Source organism: Mauremys reevesii, linkage group 2, assembly GCF_016161935.1.
Source record: "Mauremys reevesii isolate NIE-2019 linkage group 2, ASM1616193v1, whole genome shotgun sequence".
Classification (NCBI taxonomy): Eukaryota; Metazoa; Chordata; order Testudines; family Geoemydidae; genus Mauremys; species Mauremys reevesii.
This window is the reverse complement of record NC_052624.1, coordinates 20632995-20649140: the sequence shown is the minus strand read 5'-3', so window position 1 is coordinate 20649140 and position 16146 is coordinate 20632995. Positions and strand designations below refer to the sequence as shown.

The 16146-nt window shown below is 41.1% G+C and overlaps 1 protein-coding gene across 2 annotated transcripts in view; it reads left to right on the top strand.

Moving 5' to 3' along the window:
- Positions 1-16146, top strand: part of PTPRN2 (protein tyrosine phosphatase receptor type N2) — a 940168-nt gene that overhangs the window by 853801 nt on the left and 70221 nt on the right. The window lies entirely within an intron of this gene.

Sequence of the window (16146 nt, the reverse complement as noted above, 5' to 3'; positions counted from 1 at the left end):
CAGTGAATTACCCTGATGGGCCGTGTGCTGAAGGTTGTTGATCCCTGGTCTAAGAGGTGGGAGTAGTTCTCTAGAACAGTGGTTCTCAACTAGGGGCATGCAGAGGTCTTCCAGCAGACAACTCATCTAGATCAGTATTTCTCAAGTCGGAGGTTGCAGCCCCCAGGGGTGGGTCACGGGATGGGTTTAGGGGGATTGCAAGTACAGGGCCAGCATTGGGGGTGGCAAGCAGGGCAACTGCACAGGGCCCCACACCACAAGGAGCCCCGTGACGCTAAGTTACATGCTTCAGCACCACCCCATGGGGCTCGGGCTTCAGACAAGGCTCACAAGTGAAAAACAGGCTCAAGTATCGCACTGAAATGTAAGTACAATATTTATATTCCAATCTATTTGTTTTATAATTATATGGTAAAAATGAGACAGTAAGCAATTTTTCAGTAATAATGTGCTGTGACACTTCTGTATTTTTATGTCTGATTTTGTAAGCAAGTAGTTTTTAAGTGAGGTGAAATTTGAGGTACACAAGACAAATCAGGCTCCTGAAAGGGATACAGTAGTCTGGAAAGGTTGAGGACCACTGCTCTCGAAGGTGAGGGAACTAGGAAGGAGGAGGTTCTGGGAGGACTTTTCCAAGAGGAAATTGAGGCTAATATTTAGGCTGTGGTGACATTTTTTGAGGTGTCAGTAAATCAAACCTGGGCAGGGGTTGGGGTGAGGCTGAGTTTTGCCCTGACACAGGAGTGTGCCATTCAGTATTGAGTCCATGCATTCAGACTGCAGTAAACCATGCCTTTGACACTTCAGTATTTGATTATGGCAATGGGTTGTATATGGGGCTACACCTTGAGAACACCCAGAAACATATGGAAAGTGCAGACTGTAGCTGCCTTCTCTGCTTAATGGTGCTTCTTGTAAAAGGAACTTTGCATTTGTGCTCCGTGATTTGCATTGGTTGTACTTCCTGGTTGTAATTTAAGGTTCTGCTGTTAGCCCCTAAAGTCCTAAATGGTACCTCCAGAGATCTGATCTGATCTCTCTCTCTGTGAATTATGACAGAAAAGATCAGTTGAGGTGCTCTAGTTGCCAATTCCCTGATTTTAATCAGTAGACAGTTGGATTTAATAAATGGAACTTGTTTCCCTCACTGTTCTGTCACTACCTGAGTATGCTGATCTGCAAGGCAACCTGCAAAGGTTTTCTTGCTTTGCAGGGCTTTTCTGGGGAAAAAGGCTCAGTGGGGATTTTAAGATGGTGGGAGTATCACAGTTTGGGTGACATTTGGAAGATTTCATATGTAGGACGTTCGTTCCAATACGTACGTGGTGATGATTAAACATTGCACATGTTCCCAGGGTTGCACACTGGGTGTATTTTTAAAAAAAGAAATATTACATTTTAAATGTGTAAAGAGATAAAAACAGCCTCTTTTTGATCCTCACAGGATTTACCCTCTTGTAAAGAGACTGTGGTATTTTGGACATACACAGACAAAGTAGAGTTCCTCTAGCATCAAATAGGTTTTTTTTTTCCTTATCTAATTACTTCCCATCACCCTCCTTTATATAATATGTTCTCTTTTCTTCCTGTGTATTTACCTCTGAATAAAATAGCTCCTCCTTTGTTCTAGACTGAAGCAGAATCTCATTTTTTGTCCTAGACACACAAGAAGAAAGATAAAATGCAAGGGATGTGGTTTAATTAGGCTGTAGCTTTATTAACTTAACTCATCTGGGAGCTATCCAGCGATAGCTCCGACAGTGCAGGGCATGATTCCTTCTTCAGTCATTTCTGCCTGGTGTTGTGGATTCCCCATCCCTCACAGCTGTTCCCCATCCTGTTGCTGGGATCCCACTGCTCTCTCCTTGTTTGTGGTTTGAGGGTTGAGGAAAGAGGGTCTCCTGGCTGTACCAGAGACATTAGGAGGCACAACTCTGTTCCAAAGCTTCTTTAGGGTTGCCTTCCCCTACTCCAGTTCCAGTTTATCAGGGAACCAGACCTCTTAATCCTGGTATATGAGGGGCCTCAGGGTGGAGTGACAGGGTTTATATACCCTCCCCCAGGTGTTCAGGGCCAATGGCTTACCTGAGCCCCAGTGGTCCACCCACCAACTCACCAGGATGCCTTTCCCCCTTCCCAACCACCAAGGGGAGGGAGCTTTAAAGGAAGCATTACCTTTTTCTCTGCCAGTTCAGCCCAAGCCCCCTCTTTTTGAAATTGCAGGGTTGCATTTTGTCTGTTATTCCATCCACTCCCAGTTCTATAATGTCTCCCTGGCCCTCCTTACCTTCAGCTTCCTACAGGCATTGGACCCAGTTGGCCCACTGCTCATGTGGGTTGCTCAAGTGTCCAAAAAGCCCATGCAGAACAAATCAGGTCCACAGATGGGGAGAGATGAGAACTGCTTCTATTTTCTGCCTCTTATATGCTCTCTTGTTGCCCCACTGATGTCATATAAAAAGTAAAACGCATGGGAAGGTCAGACTGTATGTAATCCACACCTCTTTGGGGCTGCCATGTCATTGCACTGAATGATTGCATGGCCCTTTTTTGTTGCACTGATTGTTTCCCTGAAATTACCTCTGTTTGGTTATGTTGCTCAGGTTAGTGACTGGCCCCTAAATCATAACATTTTTCTTTCCTCAGTTTGAGTGATTCCTCCTCTGCTAATAGAGGCTGGTTAGCTGCTGGATTTAGTACATCTTTTTAAATTTGCTTCATCAATACACTTGTGCATCTGTCCTGCATTATTTTTAATCTATATACTGTACAAAGTTTTGGCTTTTGCCTGACCTACCATTTGTACTATCTGCAATACCCTGACCTTCCATGCATGTCAAAAGCATAGCAATCAGGATCCAGGAGCTCTAGCAAATTTAAAGTTGTTTTCTGTACTGATTTGATTCTGTGTATATAAAGTACATTTGGGGTTTTTTTGTTTGTTTTTTAAACAAAATATCAGAATATGACCAAGTATCTCTTTATTGGACACACAATATTTAGGTTCTAAGCAAAGAACAGAGAATCTAATTGCTAAAAGGATGTTTTGGCATTTTTAATTTTAAAATGCCTTTAAAAGGCACTTAACTTAACGTAATGCAAAATTGGAACAGTCAATTAATTTTTTAGCATTAGCTAGTGCTTAGACTTTTTTCTTTTCTTTTATGTAAGCAGCCTATATGTTATACCAGGATATAAGTAAAATAGCAGAGGAGCCAGTAACAGTAATATACATCATCAGTTGTGTTCTTGCTGTCACCCAAATTCATAAACAGAAGGAAATATATAAAAGAAATTTGATAAAGGCAGGTGGTCTGAGTGAATAATTTCCCTTTCATTAACATATTCTCCTTATTAACTCTGTAATTAATTGTACATAGCTAAGGAAAGCTATGGAAATTGCATTTTGAGATGTATCAAAGCTGCCTTTATGCTTCAGACTTTCATGCAATTTACTATTAATGAAGCAAGAGATGGAAGCCCCAAATCTATAATTATTACTTACTATTTGAATGACAAGGAAAGAATTTTATCAGCAGAGTTTCAAATGAAAGGGGATTAGCAGCTAATGTTGAAATTGTTAATCTTTCTTATTAAAATAATTTTGACAAAAATGTTTAGCTTGAAAGAGGTTTCTGGAACATCATTTACCATTAAAACAGCCATTTTCTGAAGCTCAGTATGAATTTGTCTAAGTTTGACAGCAGGGTGCAAATATTTTTGAAATGAATTAATATTGTATGGGAGTTGAGGCTGTTCATGTGTGAGCTGATGCTGAGCTGCTTGCTGTGTATATATTCCTGGAATGTGTAGTGGGATGGTAGCACAATATCCTGCTAGAGTTAAGATGTCTGTTAAGATAACAAGGGGGAAAAAACCATGACACAACTTGAGGGGGCAAATTATGACTTTGGCTGTGTCCACACAGCCTGGATTAGCAAGTGTAAATAAGGAGAGAATTTGGCCCTAGATCACTTATAATATTTTTATTTGACATATAAAATGTATATAATTAAGTTTGGCAACATCACTTCATGTTTAGACAGGCCTTCTTACTCATTTTAAATGGTAAATTTTCAAGTTTCTATGTTTTTCATAGAATATCAGGGTTGGAAGGGACCTCATCTAGTCCAACCCCCTGCTCAAAGCAGGACGAATTCCCAACTAAATCATCCCAGCCAGGGCTTTGTCAAGCCTAACCTTAAAAACCTCTAAGGAAGGAGATTCCACCACCTCCCTAGGTAACTCATTCCAGTGTTTCACCACTCTCCTAGTGAAAATGTTTTTCCTAATATCCAACCTAAACCTCCCCTACTGCAACTTGAGACCGTTACTCTGTGTTCTGTCATCTGGTACCACTGAGAACAGTCTAGATCAGGGGTAGGCAACCTATGGCACGTGTGCCGAAGGCGGCACGCGAGCTGATTTTCAGTGGCACTCACACTGCCCAGGTCGTGACCACCAGTCCAGGGGGCTCTGCATTTTAATTTAATTTTAAACGAAGCTTCTTAAACATTTAAAAAACCTTATTTACTTTACATACAACAATAGTTTAGTTATATATTATAGACTTATAGAAAGAGACCTTCTAAAAATGTTAATGTATTACTGGCATGTGAAACCTTAAATTAGAGTGAATAAATGAAAACTCGGCACAGCACTTCCGAAAGGTTGCCGACCCCTGGTCTAGATCCAGCCTCTTTGGAATCCCCTTTCAGGTAGTTGAAAGCAACTATCAAATCCCCCCTCATTCTTCTCTTCTGCAGACTAAACAATCCCAGTTCCCTCAGCCTCTCCTCATAAGTCATATGCTCCAGCCTCCTAATCATTTTTGTTGCCCTCTGCTGGACTCTTTCCAATTTTTCCACATCCTTCTTCTAGTGTGGGGCACAAAACTGGACACAGTATTCCCAGATGAGGCCTCACCAGTGCTGAATAGAGGGGAATGATCACATCCCTCGATCTGCTGGCAACGCCCCTACTTATACAGCCCAAAATGCCGTTAGCCTTCTTGGAAACAGTGTTAGAGGGTATCATACCTTAGGCTGAACATTTAAAGCTGTGTGTGTATAAATACATATACACACACTTAAGTGTATGTGCATGTGTGTTATATACACATTATATGTTAATGCGCACACACATATATCTTTTAAATTATTAAGGTAAAATAGTTTTTAAATTTAAACAATTTCTTGCAATGTTTGCTATCCTAGAATCCTAGTCTATTTTCATTGCCCATGATGAGCGATGTGTAAAAATGAAATAGTATAAATGGTGAAAAGTAAAGCTGAAATGTACAGAATCTAATTTGCAGTGATTTTAGTCACACAGGTAGTAAAAGAAATGTATTTAAAAGAAGATTGTTAATATGTCAGTGTCAGCTAAATTTTCGGACTGTATTTTAAATGTGAAGTTTAGGATATTGATTGTGTACACAGATATACTTTACATAAAAGTCACTATCATCCTGTGAGTTCCCAAAGCACTACCCTACCATGAGACCCACCTGTCTACTCTCAAGCACTTCATTCAGCTCACTCAGATGATTAAAGGAAGCAGAATTAGCCTTATGGGTCTAGTCCTGCTATTGTTCCACAGCAGTTGCCATTGACTTCAGGCAGGAGTCCTGGACCCAGAATGATAGTAGCACTGAGCCCCATAAACTGTTTATGTACAGGTGCTTCATTCATCATTGAAATGCAGCCAACTGTTAGGTTGAACTTGGAAGCTGTTTAACACCCTACAGTAATAATATATAACACCGTGGAAGAGACAATTTAGTTATAATGGTGTGGGTTGTATATATTTGCATTTTAAATTATTGTAAAAGCACCTAAGCAGATAGATAGGTGGCCTTTTTAATCTGTAATAAACAAACAGTTTAGGGCAGGAGTTGAATATTACATTGAAAGGAAACTGCAGTGAAAATTTGGTAGGCAGATGTAATTACATGATACAGAATTTGTCTAAGATGGGGCTTAAACCAATCAACCAATCTTGCAGCTTGAAAGAAGGGATTTTACATCCCCAAGAGTGCACCTATCTCAGCATTTAGATGCAACATGCACCCAGCACGATGTCAGATTCACAGAAATATTTGTGCTATTATTTGCACACTGATCTCTGCCTCCTTGCTCATTTACTGATGGATCTCCTCTTATTTGTGTTTTTTTAATACATCTGTATGGCAGCCATGGGGTGTAATTGCAGCATGGGCTAGAGCAGGGATCGGCAACCTTTGGCACACGGTCCACCAGGGTAAGCTCCCTGGTGGGTCGGGCCAGTTTGTTTACCTGCTGCGTCAGCAGGTTCAGCCGATCACGGCTCCCACTGAACGCAGTTCGCTGCTCCAGGCCAATGGGGGCTGCAGGAAGCAGCGCGGGCCAAGGGATGTGCTGGCCGCCGCTTCCTGCAGCCCCCATTGGCCTGGAGCAGCTTACCCTGGCAGACCGTGTGCCAAAGGTTGCCGATCGCTGGGCTAGAGTCACAAAAGAACATAGGCGCTTTCATCCCAAAATCAGGCCCCAGCGGGATACTTGCAGTCCCCAGGCAGATGCTGCCAAGCCCTGTAGGTGTCTAACCTTGCTCAGCACCTAACCTTTGGCAGTAAAAGTTCCGTAGGCACCTATGTGTCAGCCTGTGGGCAAGTGCACTGCAGCTTTGCCCTAGGCATCTGAACACCTGAGCCCCAGAGCAATGCACAAACTGGGGGAAGAAAGGTGTTTGAACACCTCACTCTCCTGTGGGGCCTGATCCAGTAGACGGGCTCAGGGCTTGTCTACCAGATTTGGGTCCTATAGATAAACTTGCACAAAACAGCTGGGGTGGAGGAGGAGGAGCTCCCTCATCACTTTTAGCCCCAGGATTAGGGTACTCACCTGGGATGTGGGAGACTCTTGGTTCAAGTCCCCTCTCTTCCTGGGGTGGAGAAGGCATTTGAACAGGAATCTGCTACTTCTCAGGTCCCTGCCCCCTAGCCACTGGGCTATAGGATATTCTGATGGGAGGGGCTCCCTCAGTTTCTTCTGTTGAAGCTTTTCCACTGTGAATAAATTATGAAAGAATCATTGGGCTAAAAGGTCATCGTCATCCTCCTCCATCCCACGGCCTCTTCCAAAAATGGCACAAGTGCCTAATGCCAAGAGAGCGTTTGCAACTAAGAATCTCAAGTAGAGGGAGGTGCCTCCCTGCAGCCCAGACTTGGTGCCTATCTTCAGGAGGGGGCAGGTCTTAGGACCCATCTCTCTCCTTGGCATCTCCCATTGGTTAGCGTAGGTGCATGCTGGCTTTTGTGACTCCCATTCTGGGGTGCCCATCTCTCCCTAGGTATAGGGAGCCTAGGCACTGAACTCAGGCTTTGTGAATCCCAGTGATTTTTCCATGTACCTAAAAGATAGGGGTGGAGAGGCTCAGTACTGCAACCCCTAAGTGTCTTTGTGAATCTGTCCCCACGTGTGGATATACACAAGCTAACTGTAATCTAACTAGCGTGGGTTCTGGATCAGTGAACCTGCAGCAATGCACACTTGGATGTGGGGTATACAAGCCTGCCTAGAACCCTGGGTAATTATTCCCAGGGCTTGTCCATGCTGAAGTTAGGGTTGCCAAATCCATCAGAATTGGCCTGGAGTCTCCTGGAATCAGCATTGGTTTCCCAGTGACTACTGAAAGCAATCCAGGAGATTTTAATAGGATATTTTAAGAAAATGACATTTCGTCATGTTGGGGGGAGGGGCGCAATAATCTCCTGGAATAGCTTCAGTCAGAGTTGGCAACCCTAGCTGAACTGTATGTGCTGCTGCAGCTTCAGTGCTCTGGTACTGCTCTAACTAGCTCAGGTATGTGCAGTCACACCTCATGATTTCAGTATAGACATACAAGCTGTTTGTCTAGTGCAAAACAGTAGTGTATCCTTCCTCCCTGCAATCGAGCAATGTTCTTTATTACCAGGAAGAAAATAGGTAGCAGATGAAAGCATCAGTTCAGACAGTCTGAGACCAAAATGTTAGTTACTTTGAAATATGAACAGTTTGATTCTCTAGTCCTGCAAAAGGAGATTCATCCACATGTATCCATGTGAGTACTATTGGAGTAAACAGAACAGTGTATGGATCTGTGTAGGCCCTTGTCTTGAGAGGATTAAGGCCTGGATTGTCTCAGATGTAGATTAATATAATACAGTTTGGGAATAGAGCTGGCTGAAAAACTTTCATTGAAACCATGTTTGCCACTTTCGGTGATGTTTCAACTAAACTGAAATTTTGCATGCAATCGTATTAATTCCAATGGAATTTTATTTAAAGAAACATTGGAAAAAAGTTTTTTGAAATCCCATTTGGACATTTTTAGATTTGAAAGATTCAGTTTTTCATTTTGACACACATTTTTGTTTTGAAATTTATTTTACATTAATTTAAAAAAATTAAAATGGTCAAAATTACATTCAAAATATTGTTTTATTTAAATAAATGTTCTGATTGACCTGAATGATATTTTTTTGTAATTTTATTTCATTTAAAAAAAAAAGTTGGCTATTTGTCCCAATTTGTGTGTATCTATCTCTATATCAAAATTTTTCATGGGTCAGATTTCAGAGGACCAAAAAAACAAACAAACAAAAAAAAGGATTTTCTATCAGCTCTGCTTCAGAATACTTGCTCTTCAAATAGATTTTTCACTGGATGAGGCCTTAATATTGAAGTTAGTTGGGGCCTTCTCATTGACTTCACTAGACATTGGATCAGGCCCTTGGGTGGAGTGTTTTGACTATTTTTTTTCCATTTGTTTCTCTCCACCCAATTTACGTGATAACGTGAAAACATTAGGAGAGTTCTGTTAGTAGATTTGCTAGTCTATTCATATTTAGTTGTTCTGAGAGATGATTTAGCATTGGTCTCTTTATCTAGAAGTAAGGTATTTGTTACTTGGACTACAGAATGGTTAAAAGACATTTGTGGCAGTCTCCAAACTGAAAGACTCTTTTAAGCCAAAATGGTAGTGTTTAGGCCATCATTAGCCGCCACTGTCACAGTTAGAGTGGTGCCCATTTGCTTGCATTTCGGTTTGTGCAGAGTTGCTAACAAATCTCCTTTTTCAAGGGGCGGTTCCTCAAATATGCTGAGTCTGGGGGCTGCCAGACCCTCAACTATCATTAGTACTGTGAATGTTAGGTTATCTATGTTGTTTTCTCCAGCTACTTAGCTGCAGAATTCTGAGTAGGCAGCAATACTAATTTACCAAGTGCTCAGAACAGCTCTCCTATCCTTTTCTCCCAGCTTAGAGTGTGAAAAGAGACATTTGCCAGGGGAAAGCAATAAAATATGAGCAAATGTTATTTATGCTCCTAAGTGTCTCTTCTTCACTCTGCATACCATTTTCTTGGTTTATCGTGTGTATTTTCTTCATTTCTGTAATTCTCTCTCTTTAGAAAGCAGCATCTGCTTTCATCAGAATCTGTGTCTTTTCCATTAAGCCATGTTTGCTGTTGTTGAATTGTCTTTCTCTCCCCATGTCATATTATTTTCCCTGTGTTCCCCTTAATTTGCTCTTTGCCCCATACTTCCTGCATTCTCATCTCAAGTCTAGACCATGCACTATTGAAATCCACAAACTGCAACAAGAGTCTGAGCAGCCGGCCTGGAAGCTCTTGATTGTTGCTACCAAGAGAGCCAGCACTACTGGGAAAGTAGTGTGGATGTCCCAAGATCCATGGAATTTTTTCACCGTGATCCTGAGATCCAGGGTTTAATGGTGAGAAGCCCTTGTGGCCAGAGTTTCCTGGTCATGGGTCTTGTGTGGGTTCCCATGAAAGGGCTGATTTTGCCCTCCATCCCTCTGCCCCTTTTTTCTCCCTTACATGTATGCTTCTGTGTGCTACAGAGGGAGAGAGATGTGAATGTGTATGCATGTAATATATATATTTATATAACACTGTCCCATCATCCATTTTAATAACTTGTTCTCTTGTCTTTCATAAGTGGTCTGTTTTTTAATGTTTTCTTAATCGGGCATGGTTGGTCTCAAGAAATAATTGGCTGCCTTCTTTGACGTGTAGTAGGCGTTGCTGCACGCTGTGCTTTGTACTATGCATTGTGTGTGTAGACATAATGTTCCCGCCCCCCCCCCCCCAAGATGGCCAACTGCTAGCAGGGCCATAGGTTGGCCCCACATCTACAAGTCACTGTGTATGTTGTATCTGTTTTGATGTCTTTTGTCATGGTTGGTTAGGGTTTCCCTGGTCTCTTTATCTTTGTAGAACTCAACACAATAGACGCACATTTTTGAGACTGAACATTTTTAGAACCAAATATTTATTCATCAGTAAATTTCTGTGTATAGTAAATGGATATGAATGTCTTAGTGCTTTGAAAAAGATAATTAAGGCTTTAATTTGCAAATGTAGTATCCGATAGGGAACCCAAACTTTGATGCATAATTGTGTTAATGGGCCTTGAGGTGTGGCTTTTGTTTTTGTGTTCTCAATTAGTAAGTAGGTGTTTAATATCTTTAAACCTCTCATTTAGGCACACAACACTCCCATGTGGAAATGTTAGTAAATCACACTTGCATCTTGCATTTATTGTTTGATGTGCAGATCATTAGTGGAAAATGGAAGCAAGCAAAATGGATCATCTTTAAAAAATCTTCTAAAAAAAGAACGAAAGTGTATGTGTAAGTGCAATTGTGCACCAGAACAGGCAAGCAATTCTGAGCTTTTTGGGGTACAACTCTGGCACATATATTTGAAATTATAACTCTGCCAGTGATGAGGTGGTTGTTTAGTTTGTATATTTTTTTAATTAGTGACATCTGCTAATTTTGATATAACTGCATGGTTAGTGATTTTGCTTTTTAGCAAAGCTACTGAAAGCTCATAGCAAAACCACTCGTGAATAATTTAACAGCATCCATTCTTGGTGTCTCTTCCCATTGTGCAGAGTTGACTTCAATTTTTTTTTAAAGTTTTGTGCATATCCTAATTATAATATGTCAAATACTGTGAAATGGCAACATTCAGCTAAATTATCTGATTTTTCAATTTTTTGAAAATAGCCCTCTTCGTTTATTTTAAATCTTTATTATCAAGAGCCAGCGTATGGGGGTGTAGGAAAAAATAAAAAAAGATTTTGAGTTAATTCATCCTTTGCCCCTCCAGTATCTAACTGGAATTTCATGTATAAGTAGAATATAAGAGTTGTGTTAAATTACATTGTTACATTACTGTCTTCACCAGCAACTCTAATCCTGTATCTTTTAAAAACACCTAATTCCTAATTAATTACTACAGTGTCATCAAATGTATTCATTAATGCTAGTTTTAGACCTGTTATGAACAGCCATGAAAGGAAGGTTAAGGCCCAAGACTGAGAGTCAAGAGATCTGTGTTCTTTTCCCAGCTGTACGATAGGCTGTGACCTAGGGCAGAAGCACTGAAGTCAATTGCCCATTCGTTTTCCATGTGTAAAATGGCAGTAATATTTGTCTCCCTTGCAGGAGTGCTGGGAGTGCTTTCAGATAGGTGGACGGAAGGAGCTACAGAAATGCAAAAATTGTAACAGAGTATTGGATTGCCTTTTTGGTAATCATCTTCTCCCTATTGTTGAAGGTTTATTTAAAGCACAGTAATTGTAGGGATGAAACTTTATAGGTATAATTTGATAGCTGTATGTGGGTTGGGGGTTGTTTTAAGACCTAGCAAACACCACTACTAGCAGGTAATCTGAGAAGAGATTATAAACGGAGTTTGTTTGCCTTACACTACATTTTAGGTAGTGGAAGTACTTCAGTATTCATTTTCTTATTTACCTTTTTAAAAAAAGCCTACTGACCCCATCCTTTCTGCCTCTAACAATGGTCAGGATAACATGTAATTTTCAGGAGTTTCAACAGAGCTGAAAATCTGCCTAGGTCCACACAGGTTGTATCCCACTATTTCATTTGGATTTCAGTGAGCACCTTTGGCAGCTGGGAGCTGTAAGAAAAGGGATTAGCAAGTGTTTGTCTGACACACACTGATCCCAGCACCTGCTGATTGGATTGAAATAATCCTTTTACACGTTACAAAACTCTATTATCAGAGCATTAAGAGTGGGGGAGGTAGTGATATCCACTGCATCAAGGGTATATTAATTTAGGTAAATAGAACACAGGTTGCCATTTAACTTCCTTGTGAATAAACATTTATTCCAAAAGTTGTATTGTGTAGTTTAGTTTGGCAGATTCTGTAATGTGCTATTCAGTACAAAGATGAGATTTCCCTAGAGATCCTAGGGGTGATCTTTAAAATTATATTATATAACATGCTATAGCAATATTGTGCTCTCTGAGTACAGTTCCACTGCACAATAGAAATCAGCATTTATTTACTAATCATGTAATCTTGTTAAAACAGTCTATCAAAATTCTTCCCCCTAAGGTGCGTAGTTGCCTGAGAGAATTATTTCTTTGCTTTTGTTTTGTTTTTGTAATCCCCATCCATCATATTAAGGGTGTCCTGTGCTTGCGCTGGTAAATTTTCCCGATAGTTTTGCCAGGCCAAGTTAACAGGCATACGTACTACTTCAAAAACTGCCCTTTTTCTTCCAATTATGATCAGATATTGAGAAGTCTGAGGAAAAATTAAACTAAAGCACAGTATTGTGCTCATATTTTTTAAATGTTGAAGAGAAAAATATCTCACTTACGGTAGTTTGTGAAGATTCACACAGATGATGTACAACCCCCTCCCCTTTTTTTCCCTATTGTTAGGGCCCTACCAAATTCATGGCCATGAAAAATATGTCACGGACCGTGAAATCTGGTCTTTTGTGTACTTTTACCTTGTACTATACAGATTTCACGGGGGAGACCAGCGTTTCTCAAACTGGGGTCCTGACTCAAAAGAGGATTGTGTGTGGAGTGTCACAAGGTTATTTAAGAAGGGTTGCAGTATTGCCATCCTTACTTCTGTGCTGCCTTCAGAGCTGGGTGGCTGGAGAGTGGTGGCTGCTAGCCAGGCACCCAGTTGTGAAGGCAGCATCCCACTGGCAGCAGTGCAGAAGTAAGGGTGGCAATAACGTACCATGCCACCCTTATTTCTGCACTGCTGCCTTCAGAGTTGGGTCAGGACCCCTATAGTTAGGACGCCATGAAATTTACTATTTTAAAAATCCTATGACCATGAAATTGACCCAAATGGGCTCTGAATTTGGTAGGGCCCTATCTATTGTACATAGATTTTCATTTGTGACCACAATGGAAACACAGTTTAAACCATCAGATCTTCTGGAGAATGGTCAAGAGATCTGATAGGGCAGGGATGCTGTCAGTTGCCTTGTGTGTGTGCTTTCAGTATGCTGTCTAGCTGTTTCAGCAAACCTCGTAATACTACTCAGTGCTCTTAAGTGCTGAAGGATGGAATGTTGTTACCTCAGTAACACTGTTTAGGCTGCTCAGTGCTTCTGTCCTTGGAGAAGATAGGGTAGCCTGCTCATTCTGCAGACTTCAATGTTACTCATAAAGAAAGACCACAGGCACGGTTCAGTGACAAAGGCATTCGGCCAGGTTTATTGCTGGCAAGTCACAGTCCTAGCACCCTGAATCCATGGTTATAGGTATGCTAACACATGAGTGCCCTGTGGCAAGGAACAGCTCAGTCAGTGGTGGGACTTTCCGCTGCCCCCTCGGCCGAACAAAGAATTAAGGCAAAGTACCCCAATATACATAGGCTGAGACAAACAATTCACATACACAATTTACACACCACCTTACGTATTTCATGACATCCTTTTTCATTGTTTTGTCAAGCCATCTTATCTTGTACTAGATTGGGATGTATCTGTACTAGCTGAAATACATGTATGTAAATATCTGGTGCCTAGTGCACTACATAAGAACAGCCATACTGGGTTATACCAAAGGTCCATCTAGCCCAGTATCCTGTGTGCTGACAGTAGCCAGTGCCTGGTGCCCCAGAGGGAATGAACAGAACAGTTAATCATCAAGTGATCCATGCCCTGTTGCTCATTCCCAGCTTCTGGCAAACAGAGGCTAGGGACACCATCCTGGTCCAGCCTGGCTAATAGCCATTGAGGGACCTATCCTCCATGAACTTATCTAGTTCTTTTTTGAACTCAGTTATACTTTTGGCCTTCACAACCTCCTCTGGCAAAGAGTTCCACAGGTTGACTGTGTGTTGTATGAAGAAATACTTTCTTTTCTTTGTTTTTAAACCTGCTGCCTATTAATTTCATTTGACCCCTAGTTCTAGCAACAACTTTGCCAACTGTACGTACTGGACAGTGAACTTGTAAGCATCTGCTTTAATACATGGCTTGGCTTTGTTTTACAGCATCTGGTTCAGGCCTCAGGTCTTGCACCAGGCGCTTGCTTGCTCTCTCTCCCTTTAGTAGAAGGGAAAGAAGGAGGGGTTTAGATGGTTGTGTGAAATGGATAGGTAATGTAATGTATGGGTGAAATTCTGGCTCCATTGAAATTAAATAGGAGTTTTACCATTAACATCAATGGAGCTAGGATTTCCCCCCATTTGTTGCAAAGCACATGAGGTTTTGTGACTGTTAATTTACTGAATTTGTTTCTAAAGGTGAGCTCACCAGTGAGACACAGGTGATGAGCTACGGGGTCTCTATTGTTATTTTAATAGATTTTTTTTGTAGCCCTATTCAGAGGGCACAAAAGGCCCAATAAATTCCCCCTGCTTTCCCACCTAAACTGAAAAATGGGAATCAGTATCACATAGCCTATAATGTCTGCAGCTTGGCTTTCTAGCAGAAGTGTGCAGGCTCTAATATGCAAATGTGGCAAACCCTACAGACTCCAAGTTATTGTAATTTTGTAAGATCTGAGCAGCATAAATATCTTTAATGCTGAATTAGTGATTATTATTTTGATGGGGAAGGGAGGGCTTTCACAATATATCAGTATAGGAGGAAATGTTAGATGAGCCTGGGGAATAGTTAAAATGACTTTAAAAATATTTTAAGTCTTGTGTTCACTGAGAAATGTGGAACAGAAATTCGCATAGTTAGGCCCCAGTCCTGCAATCTGATGTGCATGAGCAGACCCATGTGCCCATAGGGAGACCCATGGCTTCAACAGAGGTCCATGGATGGTGCCTGCTTCTGCTCAAATCCCAGTAAAGTCATTTGGGCTCCATATGGACACACAGGTCTCTCAGCAACAATCAGAGCTTTAGTAAGCAAGGAAGCTCCTTTAAAAATGAGACTCTTATCATTATTAAAATTATGGTCTGAATACTATGCATACTGAGGTTTTAAGGAAATTAGTACAGGATTTATTGTACCATGGACAACAGTGGAGGCACCAAAATATTCAGAGAAAAGCAAACGTTGTTTCTCTCAGGATGAGAGAAGTGATAGCTATTGCCATTCTTTACGTCCAGACTCTATCGCTAGAAAATAAGGGAACAAACATTAAAAGCAGAAATCACTAAGTAGAGGAGAGTTTCAAAGAGACAAAAGGGAGTTAAATGTTCGGTTCCCACTGATTTCTTGAGTCGGGGGGGGGGGGGAAGTGGGGGAAATTAGGTGCCTAGTGGTTCTTTCTGTGGGTTTGAAAATCTCCCAGCATCTCTCAGAGAGAGAAACTGCACCATAAGTCAGAATCTGCCTAGGTTTAATAAAGAATAAATCTTGCCTGAACAAACTTGATTGCTTTTTTTAAAATAGAATAAATCAGTAGGTGGAATGAAAATGGTAGACGTAATAGATTTAGATTTTAATAAAGCATTGAAACTGTCTCATGAAATGTTAATTGAAAGCTTAATTTGAATTATTTTAGGGGACTGTCATGGATTGAAACGCTAACGGGTGGTACACACAGAGTAATGATAAACAGCAATAGATAGAGGTGGTATCTAGCAAAGTACCACCGGGATTGGTGTTCGGTGCCGTTTTATTTAACATCTTAATTTACGATCTGGAAGTGGGAGGGATTGGCTTTTTAGTGACATTTGCAAGTGGGACTAAATTAGGAGGTGTTGCGAACACCGACGAGGATGGGGCAATAGTACCAAAGCACGTAGCTGGACTGAAAACCTAGACATCAGATAAAATGAAATTCATCTTAAATACAGGGTGAGTTGTGACCAGTGGGGGCCTATGATCTGCATGGCTCCACAGGCTC